Source organism: Chelonoidis abingdonii, chromosome 10 (assembly GCF_003597395.2).
Source record: "Chelonoidis abingdonii isolate Lonesome George chromosome 10, CheloAbing_2.0, whole genome shotgun sequence".
NCBI lineage: Eukaryota > Metazoa > Chordata > Testudines > Testudinidae > Chelonoidis > Chelonoidis abingdonii.
The window spans coordinates 39,017,974-39,036,826 of NC_133778.1; the positions used below are offsets into that span (position 1 = coordinate 39,017,974).

An 18,853-nucleotide genomic window follows, 5' to 3' on the forward strand; every position below is an offset into this window, starting at 1 on the left:
CATCTCCAGAGGGGACACCCCTCAATGAAGAGGTAGCGGCACTCTCTGTGTCCCTGCAGCCTGGGAAGGGAGGATGCAGCAGATGGCTGGCTGCTGGCTGAGCTCCTCCTCTGCCCACCCCTACAGCTGCAGCCTGCTGCTTCTCAGTCCCAGGGCTGCTGCCTGTTTTGCTGATCCCCATTGAGGTGAGTCTGGGGCTGCAGGCAGCGGCAACCCCTGGGACTCCAGCTGTAGGGAAGAAGAAGCAGCAGCCTGCAGCTATAGGGGTGAGGAGAGGAGGAGCTCAGCTGGCAGCCTGCCACCTTGCTGCTTCCTCCATCCCAAAGCTGCAGGAGATTTGGGGGGGGGGGTAGGGGGTCCTCCCCTTGCCCCCCCTTGTGCACGCCTCTGACTGTACTTCTGTTTTCCCCCTCGTGGTCCACCAAGGGCACCCACTCTAGACTCCTGACTGCTCAGCCACCGCTCTCTTGGGGAGAGCCATGCTTCTCACTTCCTTCTGATAGGGTATTTCTAGGCTGCACGATTCTCTGAATACACTGTGAACTCTCCAGCAAGTAAACTGCCCAAGCAGGCCTGCTGTACCTTCTGTTCAGAGGCTATAAACAGAGTAATTGCCCATTGGTCTAAGCTACCACACAGCCCCTTTCTAAGCAAGCACATTCATTGTTAAGGTGAAAACACTGCAGAGAAAACATTAAAACAATAAATGAGGCTATACTCATGATAATCAGCTTAGCAGTGATCACCCCAACTCCTCCAAGGGCTCTGACAGGCATAGCTAATAAGTTTAGTATATTATTGTGTGACATTATGATTAATCAATATGTTATATTACATATATTCATTGTATGTTAATTAGAATGAATTTGTAGGATTATAAACGTATAAGATTGATCAGTATTTAGAGGAACCAAATATTAGACATGAGTAAGACAAGCTGTAGGTTGAGGCCTGCAAGACTTTAGTGTAGCTATTTTAGGCCTTGGAGACAAGAAACGATGACTTACGCCAATGACTAAGAAATAACCCAATGCCATAAGATTATGGTAAAAGAGACACCAAGTGGTAATATTGTGCAAAATTACCCAGAAGATTAATATTAGATCATAAAAATACTGTAAAGGCTCATCTGTTTTGGACATGTGTCCTATCCAAAGGTTACAGGTTGTGCATCAATGCTAATGAGAACAAAGGGAACTTACACAGCCTATAGAAAATTGGGATCCCTTAAGTTTCCCGGGGACACAGACCACTAAGAGAAAAGAAGATTTAATTTTTATGGACATGTGCAGAATGTAGGTATAGACAAAATCACATTATAAAAAGAGATGCCCAGAAGGGGAAAATTGAGCTCCCTATGAGAGATTCCAGCAGAAACCATCCCTCTGTGAGTATAACTATATTTGTAACTTGTGAATAGGTCTGTATAGAATTTCCATATGATAGGGTAATCATAACTTTAATTGTAACTTTAGTAAAACTTGTGAAGTAGACTAGACTTTTTACTGGTGAACGTATGTGTGGTCACTACCTTTGGTCTTTGGGTTCCTAGAAACTCTAACTCTAAAGAACATAGCAGAGATGACTTTCACTCTGTTAAGGTTAAAACCAGGGCCGCCTGGGGCAGGGGAAGCAAGTAAGGGAATTTGCCCCTGGCCCTGGGCCCTGCAGGGATCCCTCGAGCTGCTCTGAGTTTTTGACAGCACTTCAGCAGCGAGCCCTTCACTCTCTCCGGGTCTTCGGTGGTGAGTTCTTCAGTGCAGCAGAAGCCTCGGAGCGAGTGAAGAACCCGCCGCTGAAGTGCTACCGAAGCCTTGGAGTGCCGCCCGGTGAGTACAAGCGCCACAAGCGGCGGGGGAAAAAAAAAGCAATTGGCGGCACTTAGTTTGCGCTACTGCCGCCGCTTCATTCTTCTGTGGCAATTCAGCAGTGAGACCCGCCGCTGAATCGCCCCGAAGATCCGGCCCTGCCCTGGGCCCCTAGAACCCTCTGGGCAGCCCTGCTTAAAACTGTACTTGTCAGAGCTGAACCCACAGTGATGTAATACCACATTACAAAATTCACTTTAAATAAAATAGAAGGCTACACAGGTGACCAGTCCTTCAATCCCATCAAGGGATTTTCTGTGGTTGCAAGTTCATAACCACCTTGGCTCGGAACAAGCACACTGTTCAATATGAGAGTCTTTTCGGACTGATGGAGAGTTCTGTGTACGCTCGAAAGCTTGTCTCTCTCACCACCAGAAGTTGGTTCAATAAAAGATATTACCTCGCCCACCTTGCCAGCCTCTTCTTTATACTATCTGGGGCTCTGATCTTGTTCTCAGGTAACAGATCATCAGCAGACAAAGGGTGAAGCTTCAAAAGACTGAGTTCTTGCATAACTGGAGGGCATGCATTGTTTCAAATAGTCCTTTGATGCTCATAATACTTCCCAGGGTTTACATTAGTCATGTCTCTCTCCAGAGACTTTACATACACTCCCTCCATAATACATAAACATTTTAATTCTTAGTACAATGAGCTCCTAAAATACTTAAACTTAATTCAATCAAGTTTGTCCAGGACATTGCAGGAAGGTGCCCTATCTGTCTGAGTATATGGTTTTCCTCTGCAGGATCATAGGGAGGATAGCACAAAGATTAGCCGTCAAAAGGAGAATTTCACATTCCCACTCATCAATAAATAAAAATGTCCTACCAATTCCATGATATAATTCTGCCAAATTAGGTCTCACTTTGACATCTAGCTATGTAGCTAGAGAAATCTCAGAATTACATCAAATATAAAACAATACATAGTAGAGACTGTGTTATAGGCAGTTCAGTGAGTTATGTAGCCAGTGGCACGACACATGGTATCACTGCTCCAGGTGTATCTGCACTGTGAGGTAATCACTAGTAAGCTGATTATCGTGTGTGTAGGCTTCTTTATTGTTTTTAATGTTTTCTCTGTAGTGCTTTCAGTTTAAGAATAAATGTGCTTGCTTTGAAAGAGCTGTGTGATAACTTTTAACAAGGAACAATTAGTGCTAGCTAAGCAACCCCTGGTGTCTTTCCCCTTAACTTCGCTATTTCCTTTACAGTGTTGACCACAGTGTTGCTAACATTTCAGATGATTCCATATCAGATGCCGTGAATCCAGGGCAGATGACAAGTTGGAACTGGTTACCTGAGCAGCTCAGTGGGATGCAAAGTAACAAAAAGGAGAAGTGTCAGAGGTGCTGAGGGAGGGCAGCTGAGGCTGGAGTGAGAGCAGAACAGCAGCCAGTGCTACTGAGAGTGGCTAAACCAACTGATCATCCATTTGTAATACAGTTCTTGAAAACTGGACTGAAATCAAGAATAGGGGCATGCAAAGCTTGGAATTGTCCTGGTATCCCATGACCTGGCACCACACTGCCAGGTGATGAAGGAATAAAGATCTAAATAATGTATAGTCGGATTAGGGCCTTATTAGGATTTTGACACATTTTGCCCCTTTGACTGCTTTCCTTTCTTCTTTCTGCACTGCGTGTCCCTTCATTGTCTCTCAAACCTTTTCTCTGATATGACACATGAAAGGGCTATTGGGCTTGATCTCTTCCCTGTAATGTATATCAGCTATATGTTTTCAGAGATCACTCTTATACCTGTATTGGGCTGTTCTGGAAATTTAGGAGTAATTTCTAACTTAAAAGGGTTTTCTGAGTGATTTAAATGATGTTATGGCGAGTAACCCTGTCATAAACAGATAACTAAGGGTTAATGTTTCTTTTACCTGTAAAGGGTTAACAAAGGGAACCAAACACCTGACCAGAGGACCAATCAGGAAACCGGATTGTCAAAGCTAGGGAGGAAGTTTTGGTTGTGGTTCTTTCTGTCTTGCCTTTCTCGGCCTAGAGAGGATCTTCTACCATTTAGATTTTCAATCTACTCTGTTTCGCAGTGTAAGATACACAAGGTAGAAGACAATAGTTTTATTATTGTTTTTTGTATTTAATGTGTGTAGTTTGCCTGGAATGTTTAAATTGTATTTCTTTTGAGGATAAGGCGTTTATTTCATTTTTCTTATAGCCAATACCCTTGTATATTTGTCACTGTGATACGATCATTTTTATGTCTTTTTCTTTTCTTTTTTTAATATAAAGCTTCTTTTTAAACCTGTTGGATTTTTTCCTAGTTGAACTCACCGAGGAATTGGGTGGAGGAAGGAAACAGGGAGAGAAATCTCTTTGTGCGAGTTGCAAACTACTCTTGCAGACTCCTGACTGAGAGTAAAAAACTGATCTCTCGTTTTGCAATTTAAGAATAAGAATAGTTATCGTACAGACCACCGGAGGGGAAGCCAGGAGAAATAAAGAGAACAGGAGGTTATTTTTCCCTTTGTTGTAGACTCAGGGCATCTGAGTCTTGGGGTCCCCCAGGGAAGGTTTTGGGGAGACCAGAGTGCGCCAGACAGTGGAATCTGGCTGGTGGCAGCGCTATCAGATCCAAACTGGTAATTAAGCTTGGAGGGTTCATGCAGGCACCCACATTTTGGATGCTAAGTTTCAGAATTGGGACTTATGCTTATGATAAACCCATCTTGTGTTTAATGGATTTTCATTCGGCTGAGGAACAGACATCTTTGAAGTGCATCTGCAGTAAGGGGTGTCTGTGGACCGTTAATCAGTTTCTGGTCTGTCAGTTTCTATGTTCTTACAGTATGATTTCAGAGGGAATCTTTGTTCTGGTACAAATGCAGATGAACACTCTGGGAACAAGTATGGAAGTTATGCATGGACTATGAGACTAGTGTCCATGAGAGGCTGAGTGAGCTTTGTGGTAGATGAACAGGGAACTGAGGTACGCTATGGAAATGACAACGTTTTGTTTCTAACTTACAGTTGTGAAAAAATCTATTATATTCATTTCAAATAAATGTGCCTGATTTTCCTATTTTATATTCCAAAAATAGTTACCAAGATGGCTTTCCTTCCCTATGTACTCTCTGGTAGAAACCTTGTGTTAAAAAGAACAGCACCACAGTAATTTTAGTGGTTTGCTATAACTAGAACTACATTCAGCACATTGTAATAACAATATGATGATATTTTGCTTGCATAGCTTCCTTTCCTCACCAAAGTGTTCAACAGAAAAAAAAATCTACATAATAAAATACCTGCCTCCTAAAATACAGTTAGATACCCAAATGAGGAAAGCTCGTCTTAAAGAAGAGAAGGGGCATCCAGAGCAAGTTATAGCTTAAATTAACTATAGAGTCAACAGTGATTCTAAACTCAACTTTGAAAATCAAATATATTCAGAAAAGTATTGAAACAATTTGGACCTTTCATTCTACTTTACTGTGGTCTAAATGGAGATTTACTACACATAAGCTAACTATAAATGTGTTCCATTGTATTTTGAGACCCCAAGACTTTGCTGTAAATACAGTTGTGATGTGTCTTACCTCAAAGCCAAAGCAAGATTCATTGCTGTGTCTTTCATTCCTTGAATTTATCACATACCTGAATTCCTTTTTGGCAGTCTCTGCTGTTGATCAAGAATGATGTGAGAAATGTACATCCCTGCAAAGTGCAGAGAAAGAGTATAATAAAAGCTGTGCAATTATTACTATGAGCGACTGCGTGTATGTTGTGTACTGATTCAGAGTTAGGGATGGCTAACCCTGGCACAGTTAAACACATCTGAAGTTTCCCATCATTTGAAAATGTTCACCTCTTCAGGATGATCACGTCTCTAGGGTAGTTCACTACGTTAACTGTTGGGCAAGAGAATTCATGTGTCCCATCCCATACTTTATCCTACCCCCACTGAAGAACACAGTCAGGAATAATTTTGTGAATGGAGGGGAAAATAAAATCCTGAATATTAGTTTGTTTCTTACAGTCCCCTAATTATTTAGTGATGCTGGTAAAATGTGTCAGCCAGTGTATCAAGTGTGTCACTCATTGTCACTGTTCACTTTTAGGTCACACAGTTAAAAGAGCTGCTAGCTGTGAGACCCTCTCGCTTTGTAGTTGGGAATGGTAGACCAGGGTAAAATCAGGTAAACTACACATTGAAGTGCCTCCCCAAAATACCTGTTCTGCCTGCTAATTGAATGCTTTTAAGGAAATATTTTGGTAAGACGTATGTAGCAAGTTCATTAGGATGCATTAACAGCATGAGGCCAGAATACAACAGATTCTATGAACCATGCTATAGTTCACACTCATGTTAACGTGAATGAAATTGGTGTATTACGGAAATGCTGTGTCTTTTGTGGATATATTAGTGATCTCTAATGTTCCCATATTGAAAGGTCTCATTTTATAATTGATTTTTGATTGGATCTTCAGGTTTTGGGGTTTTTTTGCTTTCCTGTCCTTTCACTTTTTGCTGTGTTAGATCACTGTATGTTCCATCTCATATTTTGCCATTGTTGCTTCTTAGGATTTTCTGCAGCCAAACAGAAGCACTTTTTTTCCCACTGAAATATCCATTTGCTGTGTGGGAGGTTTATGATAACCATAGTTTGCACTTTTATATCATCTTTCACCCAAGGGTTTGCAAATGCTTTACAGATATTTGCTTTATGTTTTTTTAATATAGTCAAACCCAACAATTAAAATTAAAGCTGCATCCAATGAGCCAGGCAGGACCACTTCTATGCCAAAAAAAGAAAAAGGAAAGAAAAGGGTGGACAAAATCGTCAATGATGAACTAACCTTAGACCAAGCCCATGATGACATCTACAGATAATGCCTACATGTCTGGTTTATGGCACATCTCATTGTCCTTTATACATTCTATAGTACTTTTTCAGAGAAAGAGACCCATAAATGGGATCTTTGAACTGAACAGCTCTTTCCTGGCCCAATCCTGATGACACCTACGGACCTGGATGACATTAGCAGGATTGGAGAGACATGGCAGGAATTGGAGGAGAAGACACTTCCTTCAGATATCTCAATCCTACATTAAGTAATTTGAGGGGAAAATCAAGCCTCAAAACATCCTTAAGAAGTCAGAAAGTATTATTTTCTCAAATTTACAGGTGGGTAAACTGAGGCACAGATCTCAAATGAGTTGTTCAAGGTCACACAAATTGTTCATGGCAGAGATGGGAATAGATCCCAGGAGTCCTCATTCCCAGTCACCTTCCTGAGGGCTGATGATCCAAGTCAATAAGGGTTTCTCTTAGGTTCTTGTTCTTTTTAATTACTCAGCTGAACCCTCTTAAACAAATGCTAGTAAAAGAGAAAAAATGATTAAAATCTGTTTCATGTGTGGGATATGGGCTCAGTCTTACAATATTCATCTTTGGTGGCTACTGTCCCGTTCAAGCTCTGTAGTTGCTGAGGTTACTCCCAAATCAGAGAGAAGAAAAATGTAACTTCCTTGTGGCTGCGTTCTGTCTTTTAGATATTAAAGACGTTGCAAAAGACCTATTCTAACATGAAGTTGAACCCATTCTGGAATGATATCAACCCTAAAGCTGTCACCACAGATGAACTTCTTGGGTTTCTTTATCCATCAACAAGGGAATGAGAAGCTGGTATTGCCAAGAATATACTCAAATGAAATTAGCCAAATTTAAGACTTACATTGGTTGCATGGTTTTGGTAAATGGGAATTTAATTTCATTCTTCAATAACTGGAAGGCTTATTTTCATCCACTGTGAGGGAACTTTTTGTCATAGCTCTGATGCCCCCAAATGGACTGTGCTAGATGAGATATTGACCCTATGTGGATTGAATCATTGAACATGGTCATAGATGACAGACACGTTTGTGTGTATCAAATTACTAATAATCCTGTTCTACGGAATTATTTTGAATAGTCTTTCAGAACACCTTTCCTTTAAATCAGTGTTACAGACTATACAATGAAAGTGGTCTCATACAAGAATTCACATATTTATTTAATTCACTTACTGAGGAGAAATTAATATATGTGTATGTGCAAATATATATTTTTATTACAATGCAAAAGTACTACAAAAGTACAAAACTTATGTAGTACAAAAGTAGTCTACATAAGTAGACCGTAAAAGCCAAATTCACGGTCGATCTCGAACTGGGTATTCTGCTCTCTCTAGATGCATGTTTGGTGTTTTCTGAGAGGTGCCTGTCACTTTAACAGAACTAAAATGTAGAGTAAAAGGGTAAAGGTTGTAGTTCAACCTCAGAAGAGGGTGGGGCTGAAAGCTGAATTGTTTGGTATTTTTTTGTATAATCTTAATTGATTAAAATATCACCTTTTGTTCACTACAGAGGCAATCTTTCTTTATGATGGATACAGCAGCAGGAGAGCAAACTGTTGGAATTGAGATACTTTGTGCAAATCTGAAAGGAGATTTTTGCCCTAATTTCGCACAATAGTAGAAACTTCCTTTAAAACACATTTTCCTAACCAGCGCCTAGAATAGCTCTTGTTGTTAGATTCTAAGGTTTCCATTGTGACTTTTAAACCAGAGCTCGCAGTAGGAGATGTGTAGAGATGCACCGCCCACAAGGAGCTCTTGGAGGAATTGTGCCTGAAGACAAATGTTATCACAGAAGTTAAAAATGGAACAGACCCATAAAAGATCATCTGTCTGCCAATGCAGGATTGCTCCCTCCCTTATACTCCTAGTCCTTTGTCCTTTCTAATTTTAAAAGTCTCAAGTAATGGGGTTTCCAGAACTTCCCTTGGGAAACTTTTTACTCTTTTTTCCACTATGGGAAAGTACACAATGGTAACCACTACTGCACCTGTTACTATGGTGCCATCTGAATTCCCTTGGACTGGCTTCTGCCTGCAAGCTGCTGCAAAAGGAAACGTGAGCAGCATAGCTTTTCCCCACCCAAGATCTCTACTTGCACTAGACTTTCCTGTTGTCCACATACACTAGACGCTCAAGGGGTGGTATTTTGACTGTCCTCAGCCATCATCTGGCCATTACAGAATGTCTCATTTTGTTAAGTGTACTAGCTAAAGTGTAATTAACCATCATCTAATGCTATATAATTCAGTGAGTTTAATTTGTGGTTAATTCAGAACATGTTATCCTGATTTTCTGGGTGGTGATTATTCTCCCATCCAGCTAAGTTGTCTTAAATGTTTTGGGGGCATTTTTGTTTTCTATTTAAAGGCTGATGAAAATCCCCAACTGCATTATTGTTACAGTGAATGATAATATTGCATCAGTTTTGATTACTTTTGATATTTCAGTCTTACAACAGACTTCCGAAAGCTTCAATTATTAAATAATTTGTAACTCCATTGTAATTAGTTATTTAACAGCTAGTGAATAGTCACAGTTTATTCAAATCTGTAGTGTAGAACCCAATCCTGCAAAGATTAACTCACATGCTTAAGTTTAAGGATGACCCTGTGGACCTTGCATAAAGAATGTCTGCAGATCTTTAATGATAAACTCAGAGTTTACAAGGTCCACAGGATAAGCCAGTAGACCTAAAATGAGTTAGGATGTGCTTGTAGCCTCTAAAGCATCATGTGCAGTGCTTGCAGACTTTGTAATTTCTATGGATGTAGGATGACTCATATGATGAGCATAAACAGTATTTGGCCCAGTAATGAAAAGCATGGAGTTTGCAAGATGTGCAAAACCTCAAATGTTGATTCATAATATTCCTGGAAAAAGAACTTTAAAATTGAAGATTCCATGAGAATTACACCACTACCGTGGGAATATTTACTAGGATTTTTTTTTTTTTGAGGATCAATGTATAAAACAAGTTAGAAGTCTTTAAGCTAAGTAATTTTTGTTATTAGAAGAAAAAATGTAGTTCAAAAATGATGTTTTTTTCATTTTTTGAACATTGTTCTAAGATGAACAATGAAAAATAGCTCATTTGATTACCCTCAAACTTAAGAGAAAAAGGGATTTTTCTCTAGCCTGGGACTGGCAGAGAAAATGTTAGACCAAAGAGCTTTGTTATGCAAGTTAGGGGAAAAGGGAAAAAAAACAGGGTTGGTAAGAGTGGAAAATGTCTTCCACTAGTTACAGTTTCCATGGACCCATGATATGAGGAAGAACTGAAAAGTCAATAAGACACTTGCGGTTCTTTCAATGTTTGTAGTACAGAATATCTATGGTGAAAATGTTTACCATTAAACTGACAGTTGTTTGTGGTGATGTAGACGTGTTTGTACCAGGATATGAAAGAGACCAGGTAGGTGAGGTAATACCTTCTATAGGACCAACTTCTGTTGGTGGAAGACACAAGCCTTTGAGCTACCCAGAGCTCAAAGTGGCACCAGAACAACAGATGCAAAACCTTCAGCCATTTCCACTACTATAGTGATCAATACCCCCCACAATGCCTTTCAGGATTCATGAGTCCTACACATGCTTATCACAACATGTGGTGTACCTCATCCAGTGCACTAAATGCCTCACTAACAACTATGCGGCTGAAACCAGACAATCCTTACACTCTTGAATGAATAATAAGACAAAAACACCATATCACTTGTGGGCAAGCATTTTTCACAAAGCGATCATTCTTTATCTGATCTTTCAATACTTGTCCTCAAGGAAAGCCTGCACAACACCTTCCGAAGATGAGCCTGGGAACTTAAATTCATAACTCCACTAGACACTAAAAACCATGAACTTAACAAGGACACTGGTTTTATGGCTTATTACAACAATTTGTAACACATCCCCCTGCCTGCTGCCCTTAATTGCCCACTTCAAACCCTTTATGTACAACAATCTAACCCCCAGTTGCTCATTTCATTTCAAGCAACTGTCTTCAACGTGTGTTATCTCTTCTGCTTAACAATCTGTCCCAGCTTGTATTTAGCTCAGATACTTTGCTTCCTTCCCGAGACCTGAAGGAAAGCTCTGGGGAGCTTGAAAGCTCATAGCATACACCAGCAGAACTTGATCCAATAAAAAAAAATATTACCTCATCTACAATGTCTCTATTAGATCACTTCAGTGTGTCACAAGTAACATCATATTCTTGTATCAGTTGCAGTTTATATAGCAAAGAAGTATGCTACTTGAGCCTTATGTATGCAAATACTACCTTCATTTTAAAACAGCATGGAATTGTGACAGTGAATTCTGAAAGTGATTTTCTGTTTAGATTTTAACTCTAGCAAGTAATGAATGTACTTCATTAACAATATCAAAGCAACTAAATGTTTGCTATCAACCATCTTCAGGCAGAATTCCAGCTACAGTCTCCAGAGCTGGCATCCTCTATGTGAACAAACAGGACCTGGGCTGGAGTCTGTGAATATGGTTATCAGATTAATAATAGGTACTGATTAGTCTTTTAGCAAAAGATTCTTTAATTATTGACTGATATATATCTGCAAATTTAAAACCACGCACAGATTAAAGGCAGAAGACCCAAAGCCACATAATCTTCAGTGAAATTACTTCCAGATTTACCCCAGTGAAATTACTCTGGATTTACAGAAGTATAACTGAGATGAGAATCTGGTCCCATATGCTCTGATTCAAAAGGGCTAGATTGTGTGTAGCTGCAGTGCATCAAGAAGAGTACTGACAAGATCATGCCTCAAAGAGATGCACAATATCTCCCATACTGCTTCTGGTGTATGAGTGGTGAGAAGAACAATCTTCTCCATCCATTTGATTCCTTCTTCAACCCCACCCTTCAAGCTGATACAGGAAGGAGATGGTGCTATAGTGTGATCCCTGATGCATGATCCCTCCCCAAACTTTGCACTGGTCAGTGTGGCTCCCACCTTCCCCTATTGGGGTTAATAACTAAATGCCACAATTTGGGCCTGTGTATGTGTGTGTGTGTGTATGTGTATTATGACATTCCGGGGTGCAATCCGGACCAGTGAGGGGCTGTGTCACCCTTGCCCTGCAACCTGGGGTGCCTCACAATGCTTTGCTGCTGTGGTTCCCACCTGGGCTGCTCACTAATACCCTGCCAGCATGCAGGTCACACCCAGAGTGTCTGTGTATAGCCACAGCCCTGGTCCAGCAACTTTAGTCCAGCAACTCCAGCAGCCCGTCAGCAAACACTAGCTTCTAGCAGCCATGATTGTTATTTGCAAGGTGACCCCAATACACACTACGTATCACCCCCACCATGTACTGCACTGCCCAGCCCTCTCCTGGTCACTTCAGATATTTTAGGGCCGCTGCCCCTCTAAGGGAATCAATATAAAACAGTCTGTTATCCCCGCAGTTCACAACACCAGATTAGTTTTGATTAAAGGATAAAACAAGTTTATTTAAATACAAGAAGATGGGTTTTGCACACGTACTAGTATAAAGCATTAAAGTGGGAAATGGTTACAAGAGAAATAACGATAAACTAGTACTAAAACGTAACAAACTAGACTTAGTAAGGGACTTCACCTTAAACCACATGTTTCCAGTAACATTGCTGACCACATTCTGAGGCCAAGATCTGCTCCCAAAGTCCAACGGCTGTTTCTTTTGTTTTCTTAGGTGAAAAAGACCGAGAGATGAATAGGGGGAGAGAACTTGGGGTGTTTTTCCCCTCGCTTTTGAAGTTCAGTCACCCTTTGAAATGCATTTTCCTGAGGGACACCTCATTGTGAGTTTGGAGTCATGCAGTCTCACAGTGAAAGAGCTTTCATGCTTGTGTTTGCTAAGATGCAGATCTGTTTGTTCCTGCCCTCCATCCTTGCCAAAAGAATAGCAGCTTCATTGGTGATTGACCACCACCTTTCATGACAGCTGGCTTGTCTTTTGTCTTTGAGAAACTGGTTTATCAAGACTTGTTTGGTAAACATATTTCAGACCTAATTTCACCTTATATTTATAACTTTATATGCAATGTTGCAACACACATTTCATCATGGTATTATTGACTGGTGAGTTATTAATTTTCAAATAATACCTCACAAGACATATTTTGTACAAAGATTATTACACTATTGTGTATCATGTGAATACAGGGATGCATTCAGCCCAGATATACTCTAACATGTGTACATACCTGTGTATATTCTGTACATGGCATAGGCTTGAATTCACCATGATAGACTATTTTGTGAGTGTATTCTCTAATTTATACATGACTCTTTTGCTATTCAGTATCATTTAATTATGTAAAACATTTTTGGATTCACTGTCCATGAATTATACACACAGACACTTTAATAGGAGTTGCATGGTTACATTTTTTCATGCTGACTTGAATATTCACCCCCATACTGACTTTGTAACCATAATGCCATGCTTCACTGTCCGTTTGGTTAAATATGCACTGTAGCCACATATTATTATTTACAACTTTCTCTGATATTTATTAGGATTATTTACGACAGTTGGGCATAGTTCACAGCCAGAGGACTCTGCGTGGAATCAACAAGAAGAGAATTATTTATGTCACCATGTGATTTCTACTGTAAGCTAATATTAGAACTGGATTTCTGTAAGTTAATGAAATAAGAACTTTGAGCCAAGCTTATAACTGGAGCCAGGGAATGCAATTCCATTGACTTGCACCTTCTTATACCAGGTCTGGATTTGTCCTACTTAGGTTTTCCGCAAGTAAATAAAACGAGAGCACATTTTATCTGTAATGCAAATGTGCAGTCACAAATATTGCTCAACTCAAAGCTATACGTTGATAGCAAAGACAACAGAAAAGATGTATTAAGTCACACAGTTGTTGCTGGTTGATGACATTGTCTGCCAGTTTTACAGCTGGTTGAAAGTGAGCCACAGGCAGCTCCATTTTTATTTGAATTTGAGACCAGTTGTCATAGTTAAGATGTGAAAATTGTATTGTATCCTGCTGGTACCTTTTGCTTGGGTTTGTAGTGGACTGGTTGCTATTGGCAGGTTTCAAAGTAATCTGAATGGTAATAGACTTTTAAACCTGTGTTAATGTCTTATTTGAGGATTTAATTCTGGAAAATCCAGTTCACTGATGTGGCAGGAAAGCTGCTAATTCAGCAGGACTACGTAACTAATACTGCAACTACCAGAGCAGTGCTTAGATTAAAATTCCTACAGATTGTCTGCGATGGTCGAGATAGTGGTTCTCAACTAGGTTACAGCCCTCCAGGTGTTCACCAGCAGTTGTGTGTGAGGGGTAATCGCTCAAGCAAAAACCATCTGGACTCTTGAGTAGGAAATGCTGATATAAAAGAACTAGCAACAAAGTGAAGCAGTGTGGCAAATTGCATGCCCAATCCTGAACAGTGCTGAACATTGTCAAATCCCATTGGGAAGTCAATGAGAGTTAAGAGTGTGGCACATTTTGTGGTTTCCGGACATAACTCACTAACAATATATGAAGTTGAACATGTTAAACCAGAGGAGAGTAAGTAAATCCCTCTTGGCCAAGTTCTGCCCTAAGATGTGAGAGCCGGGTTTCCAGCAATAGAAGTTATTCATGGTATCAGTGTAAATTCTTGATAGCTAACATTATTTTTATTCATTTCATTGCTCCTGACAATTTAAAAAATGTAACTAGTTGGATTGAGACTGGCAAGGCAGGCTCTGAAAGAACAAATCTGACCATCCTGTTTGTCACATATGTTCCTTATTGTTTGGAGAAAGTCTGGTGCAACTTAAAAACTATCCCACCAATTCCACACCAAAGCAGCATGGTCCAGGTAACAACAGAATATTCACTCTGCTGTTTTTCATCAGTTCCGATTTTTAAAAGAACATTTGAGTATTTCACACTTGGTGTAGTAGAACCTCATTGCGATGAAGCAATGGTTTCATGTACAGCATTTTGTAGCTATTTCTTGCATCAAAAAGAAGATGGCACCATTCTTCACCTGCACCAATTGTTGACGCTGGGCTGGTGTTGGGGGGGAGTGCAATATGTGCCTTACCAAAGTCTGTTGCTAGTGTGTTAATTCTCCCAGTGCTTGAGACATTCTTTCTTCTTCAGGCACAGTGACTCTGAGAGCTGATACCAGTGCATGGCCTCCTTCACCTCACCTCATGGACAGCTCTTAACTAATTCTGCCACAAACTAGTCTCCACCCTCTCCAGTTCAAAGTGTCAAGGCACAAAGACTGATCACTAACAGAGCAGGTGCAGTTAAATATAATGATAATAAAATATCTTATGGAAAACAGAAAATGTTGCTTCCAAGAAACAAAGTGTACAGTGCCGTGAAACACATGGCATATGCCGGTCTGCAGTCATGCTGTTGAGTGAGGCACTGTCTACAGCATACGTACACTCAGGTATGTTCCATGTATGAATCCACAGAAATTGCTGGTTTTGGCTGACTTCCAGGGTAGATATATTTACAACCTTCTCATCCTTTGTTGGGCATCTGCATTATGACTTTCTATTATCTATCCAAGGATTTTAGAATGTGTATCACTTGTTTTAGGGATGTGCAAAACTCCTGATATTTGTCTGTGTATGTGAAGGCCTGATTTTCATTCTTCTTTGTATTATTTATTTAGTCTGGATTTGCAAGTTCTGTGATATGATCTTTGGCATTATTTTAATGGATTTTATAATGTTTTAGAGAACAATAGAGGAGTGTGATGCTGTCACTAATGATAGGCGCTAACTCTGGAATGTGGAAAAGGTCAATTTCCATTGGCTACATCTAAGCTGAGCCTGGGATATAGCAAGCAGTTATGCGTGCAGGCAGTGTGATGTGTAGTAGACTAACATGCCCCTGCCTAAAAGCCCCCTTCAGTGAAGTCACTGTTCCTTCTTCCTTTCAGCAACACCCTGGAGCTCAGTGATCATTTATTTAATGCTGCAATTTTTTCTTGTGTAAATAAACCTTCTTTATCCCCCACCAGCAACCCAACTCCAGTGCAGAGGCTGGCAAGTACATGGGCAATCCTCCTGCATGCCATCTAAGAATATCCAGACTAATATCCAGATGATTAGTCTCATTGCATTGGCAGATAGTCTGAGTACTAAATAACAATAGCTGTTTTCCCTAAAATAGTTAGATAACCAGGTTTCATGTTGTTTTAATTACATACCAAAGTATGTAATTACGCGCGCACACACACACACACACACAAGTGCAAACCACTACAGAGTGAAACTGCAGCCAACAGTAAGTTACAGTATGTCCCATCTTCTCCATCTCTTTTTGAGTTTCTATGGCAGTCCCTTGTTAGTCCTATCCATTTGTATTAGTAAATTCTCTTTCTTTGGGCTTTCCACCTGCCTTTGATTGGTCTCTCCTATCACTCAGTATTAACCAGATCTACTTTTGGACATCAGGGCTGTTTCTCTAATATCAGTATAATTCAGATTTGCCCGTTTTTGCACTCCTATACAATGAATGTTCATGGACATGAATATCGCCCAAATATCCTATGACACTTAAGCATCAAAACTGAATTATGACTCCCTCAATACCTGTGCTGAGTTTGTATAAGTACATATTCCTATAACATACCCATTCAATATAAGCTTCTCTAATTTAAAGCTCTACCTTTTACTGCCATTTCCTCTCAGTAATAGTGAAGAAGTATCGCTTGTCCTGAGCCCAATGAAGACTTAAGAAATAAGATGAAAATGTTATCCGGCCCCTATTTTTGGATTTGGGATTTATGAGATCAATCCTAAATGAAATACTTTGATGTTTTCAACCCAATTACCAAACATCAATCCACATTATAAACAGCATCACATGGCTCAGTGTGCTGGATTTAGCTAAAAAGGGTAGAGCAGAAGTAGGTAGTTGAAGAGAAAAGCCTTTCTATCAGTGTGATGGTAGAGTTCATTCCTTATTTTACAACACCATACCTAACTTATCCTTCTCCATCACTTCACCATCACCACTCCCCTGTGAGCTGCTTTTCAGCACAGGCTGTCCTTAACGCATTACTTATCTAGAAAAACTCCAGTAAAACTTATACACAGTGTGATTTAACACAAGCTGTCATGCAATCATATTACTGTAGCTCATGTGGAATCCCCATCACTGGAGGTTTTTGAGAATGGGATGTACGTACACCTGTCAGGGATGGTCCTCAGCTCTGTGGGCTGGACTTGATGACTTCTCAAGGTCTCTTCCAGCCCTACATTTCTATGATTTCTATGTCTTTCCATTCCATAGCCCTCTAATATTCAACTGTCATCACCAACCATGCTTAGGTTGTGAATTCTTTAAGAAGAGAGTTTCCCTGTTTTCTTTGTAAGTCATATTTTAAAGAGTCAGTATCCATGTCAGAAGATTTAACAGAGATAGAAATGAGCAAGAAATATATCAGGTTGTCACCTAGTGTTGCTTCAGAGCAAGGCATACAGGTTAGTGTCATTCATGTTCAGTTGTTTTCTCTCTGTGAAATATCATTGTTTCTCTTCAGCCGTCAGTTTCTTAATTAGACATTTTAATATCATTTGTTCAGTACTATTACAGAATAATAGACACCCCCAACATAAAATATTATTTTGTCAGCCTGTCCAAGTTCTCCAGAGTATTTTGCTAAAATGCTTGCTGCTTAACCTCATCCCATTTGCAGAACATAAGATGAATGTTGCTTTTTTGAATCACGTGACAGTAGTTAGAAAACAGCACTAAATTTATATTTAGGATCCGACCCTGCCCTTAGCAGATGGGAGCAGAGGAGGGGAGTGGCTCTGGCCATGTTTCTGGAGCTATCCTGTCAACACAGGGCAGGGTACTACAGGAGGGCCCGTGGAATAGGCCAGTGAATGTTATTCTTTTGGAAAGGAGCGGTGTGCCCTCCTCCTATTGCTGACAGCAGCCATGATGGCTAGCTGGCTAGGAAGCCTAATTGCACCCTAGCTGACAGACCATGTCCCTTTAGGGCTGTAGTGCTCTGAGCCAGCATTTACTGCTAACTGCCCTTTTCCTTGCCTAACACATCCCCACATCACAGGGCAGGATTTGGCTCTAAGATCATACCACTTAAAGAAATGATGTCCTGTGTGTCAAATATCTATCTGTACAAGTGCTGGAATGCTTGGGAGAGACTGAACATTTATAACAAACTACAACATTCCTTTTTCAAATTAAAGTCCATTGTTTTGTTTTAGAATCCATGAGAACTCATTACAGTATGCGAGTGTACTGCATTTTAATGGGAAGGAAAAGAACCCAGTGATTTTTGTGATCTGGTGCTGCCGTTTGTCAGATGATTCTCTGCTTCTGAGAAGCACAGTTCACTTTTTGCCATCTCTTGTGAGGGCAGCAATTTGTTCTTCATGTTGAGCAATGACCCTTTTTTGGGGAGGGAAATTCTCAAAGAAACAAAACCAGATTATTAAATTCTCATTGAACTAAAAAAATCTGCTGGAGTCGTAAGTGGCTTGCTGGCACAGTTCAGAAGCAAGGAAGCCTGCAGTTGGTCAGTTCTACCCCGATCAGTAATGATCATGGCAAACAATGGGAATTGCTATAGAGAAGGCTTCTGGGACATATGGATAATTAGACCAAAACCTCTATAAATTAAAAAAAAAATGATTTCATGGACATTTTTATATGAAAGCCCAGGTGTTACACTCTGTAGTGAGTTTCAGAGCAAGTCAGTGAGATTTTTTTTTTAAAATACTTTCTGGATCAAATGGCTTAGTTGCGAAAAAGAATGGAGAGAAGTAAAAACAAATCTTTATGAATAATATACTAGCCATGGGCTCAAGCTGCAAAATTCAAATCTGGGCCAGGTTTTTGAACACGACAAAGTTATGTTGTGTTTGGATCCAGGTTTTTGATTCAGGCACCCCAGACAGGTACAGTAGAGTTACATCCCTTACACTCATTTAATGTTAAATGTTTGTATTTTTTTCTTTGAATGGAAACTATTAATCCTAATTTTATTTTTAATTTTGTAATAAAATACTAAAAGTTCATTCCTATAGGTCCTGATCCAAAGACTGTGGAAGTCTTCTCTTGACTTCAATGAGCTGTGGCATAGGCCCTAATCATTAGCATTTC

General features: G+C 40.0%; 1 pseudogene; it reads left to right on the plus strand.

Moving 5' to 3' along the window:
- The window catches only part of LOC116827195 (dynein axonemal heavy chain 11-like), a 209,705-nt pseudogene that overhangs the window by 7,799 nt on the left and 183,053 nt on the right, over positions 1-18,853 (plus strand).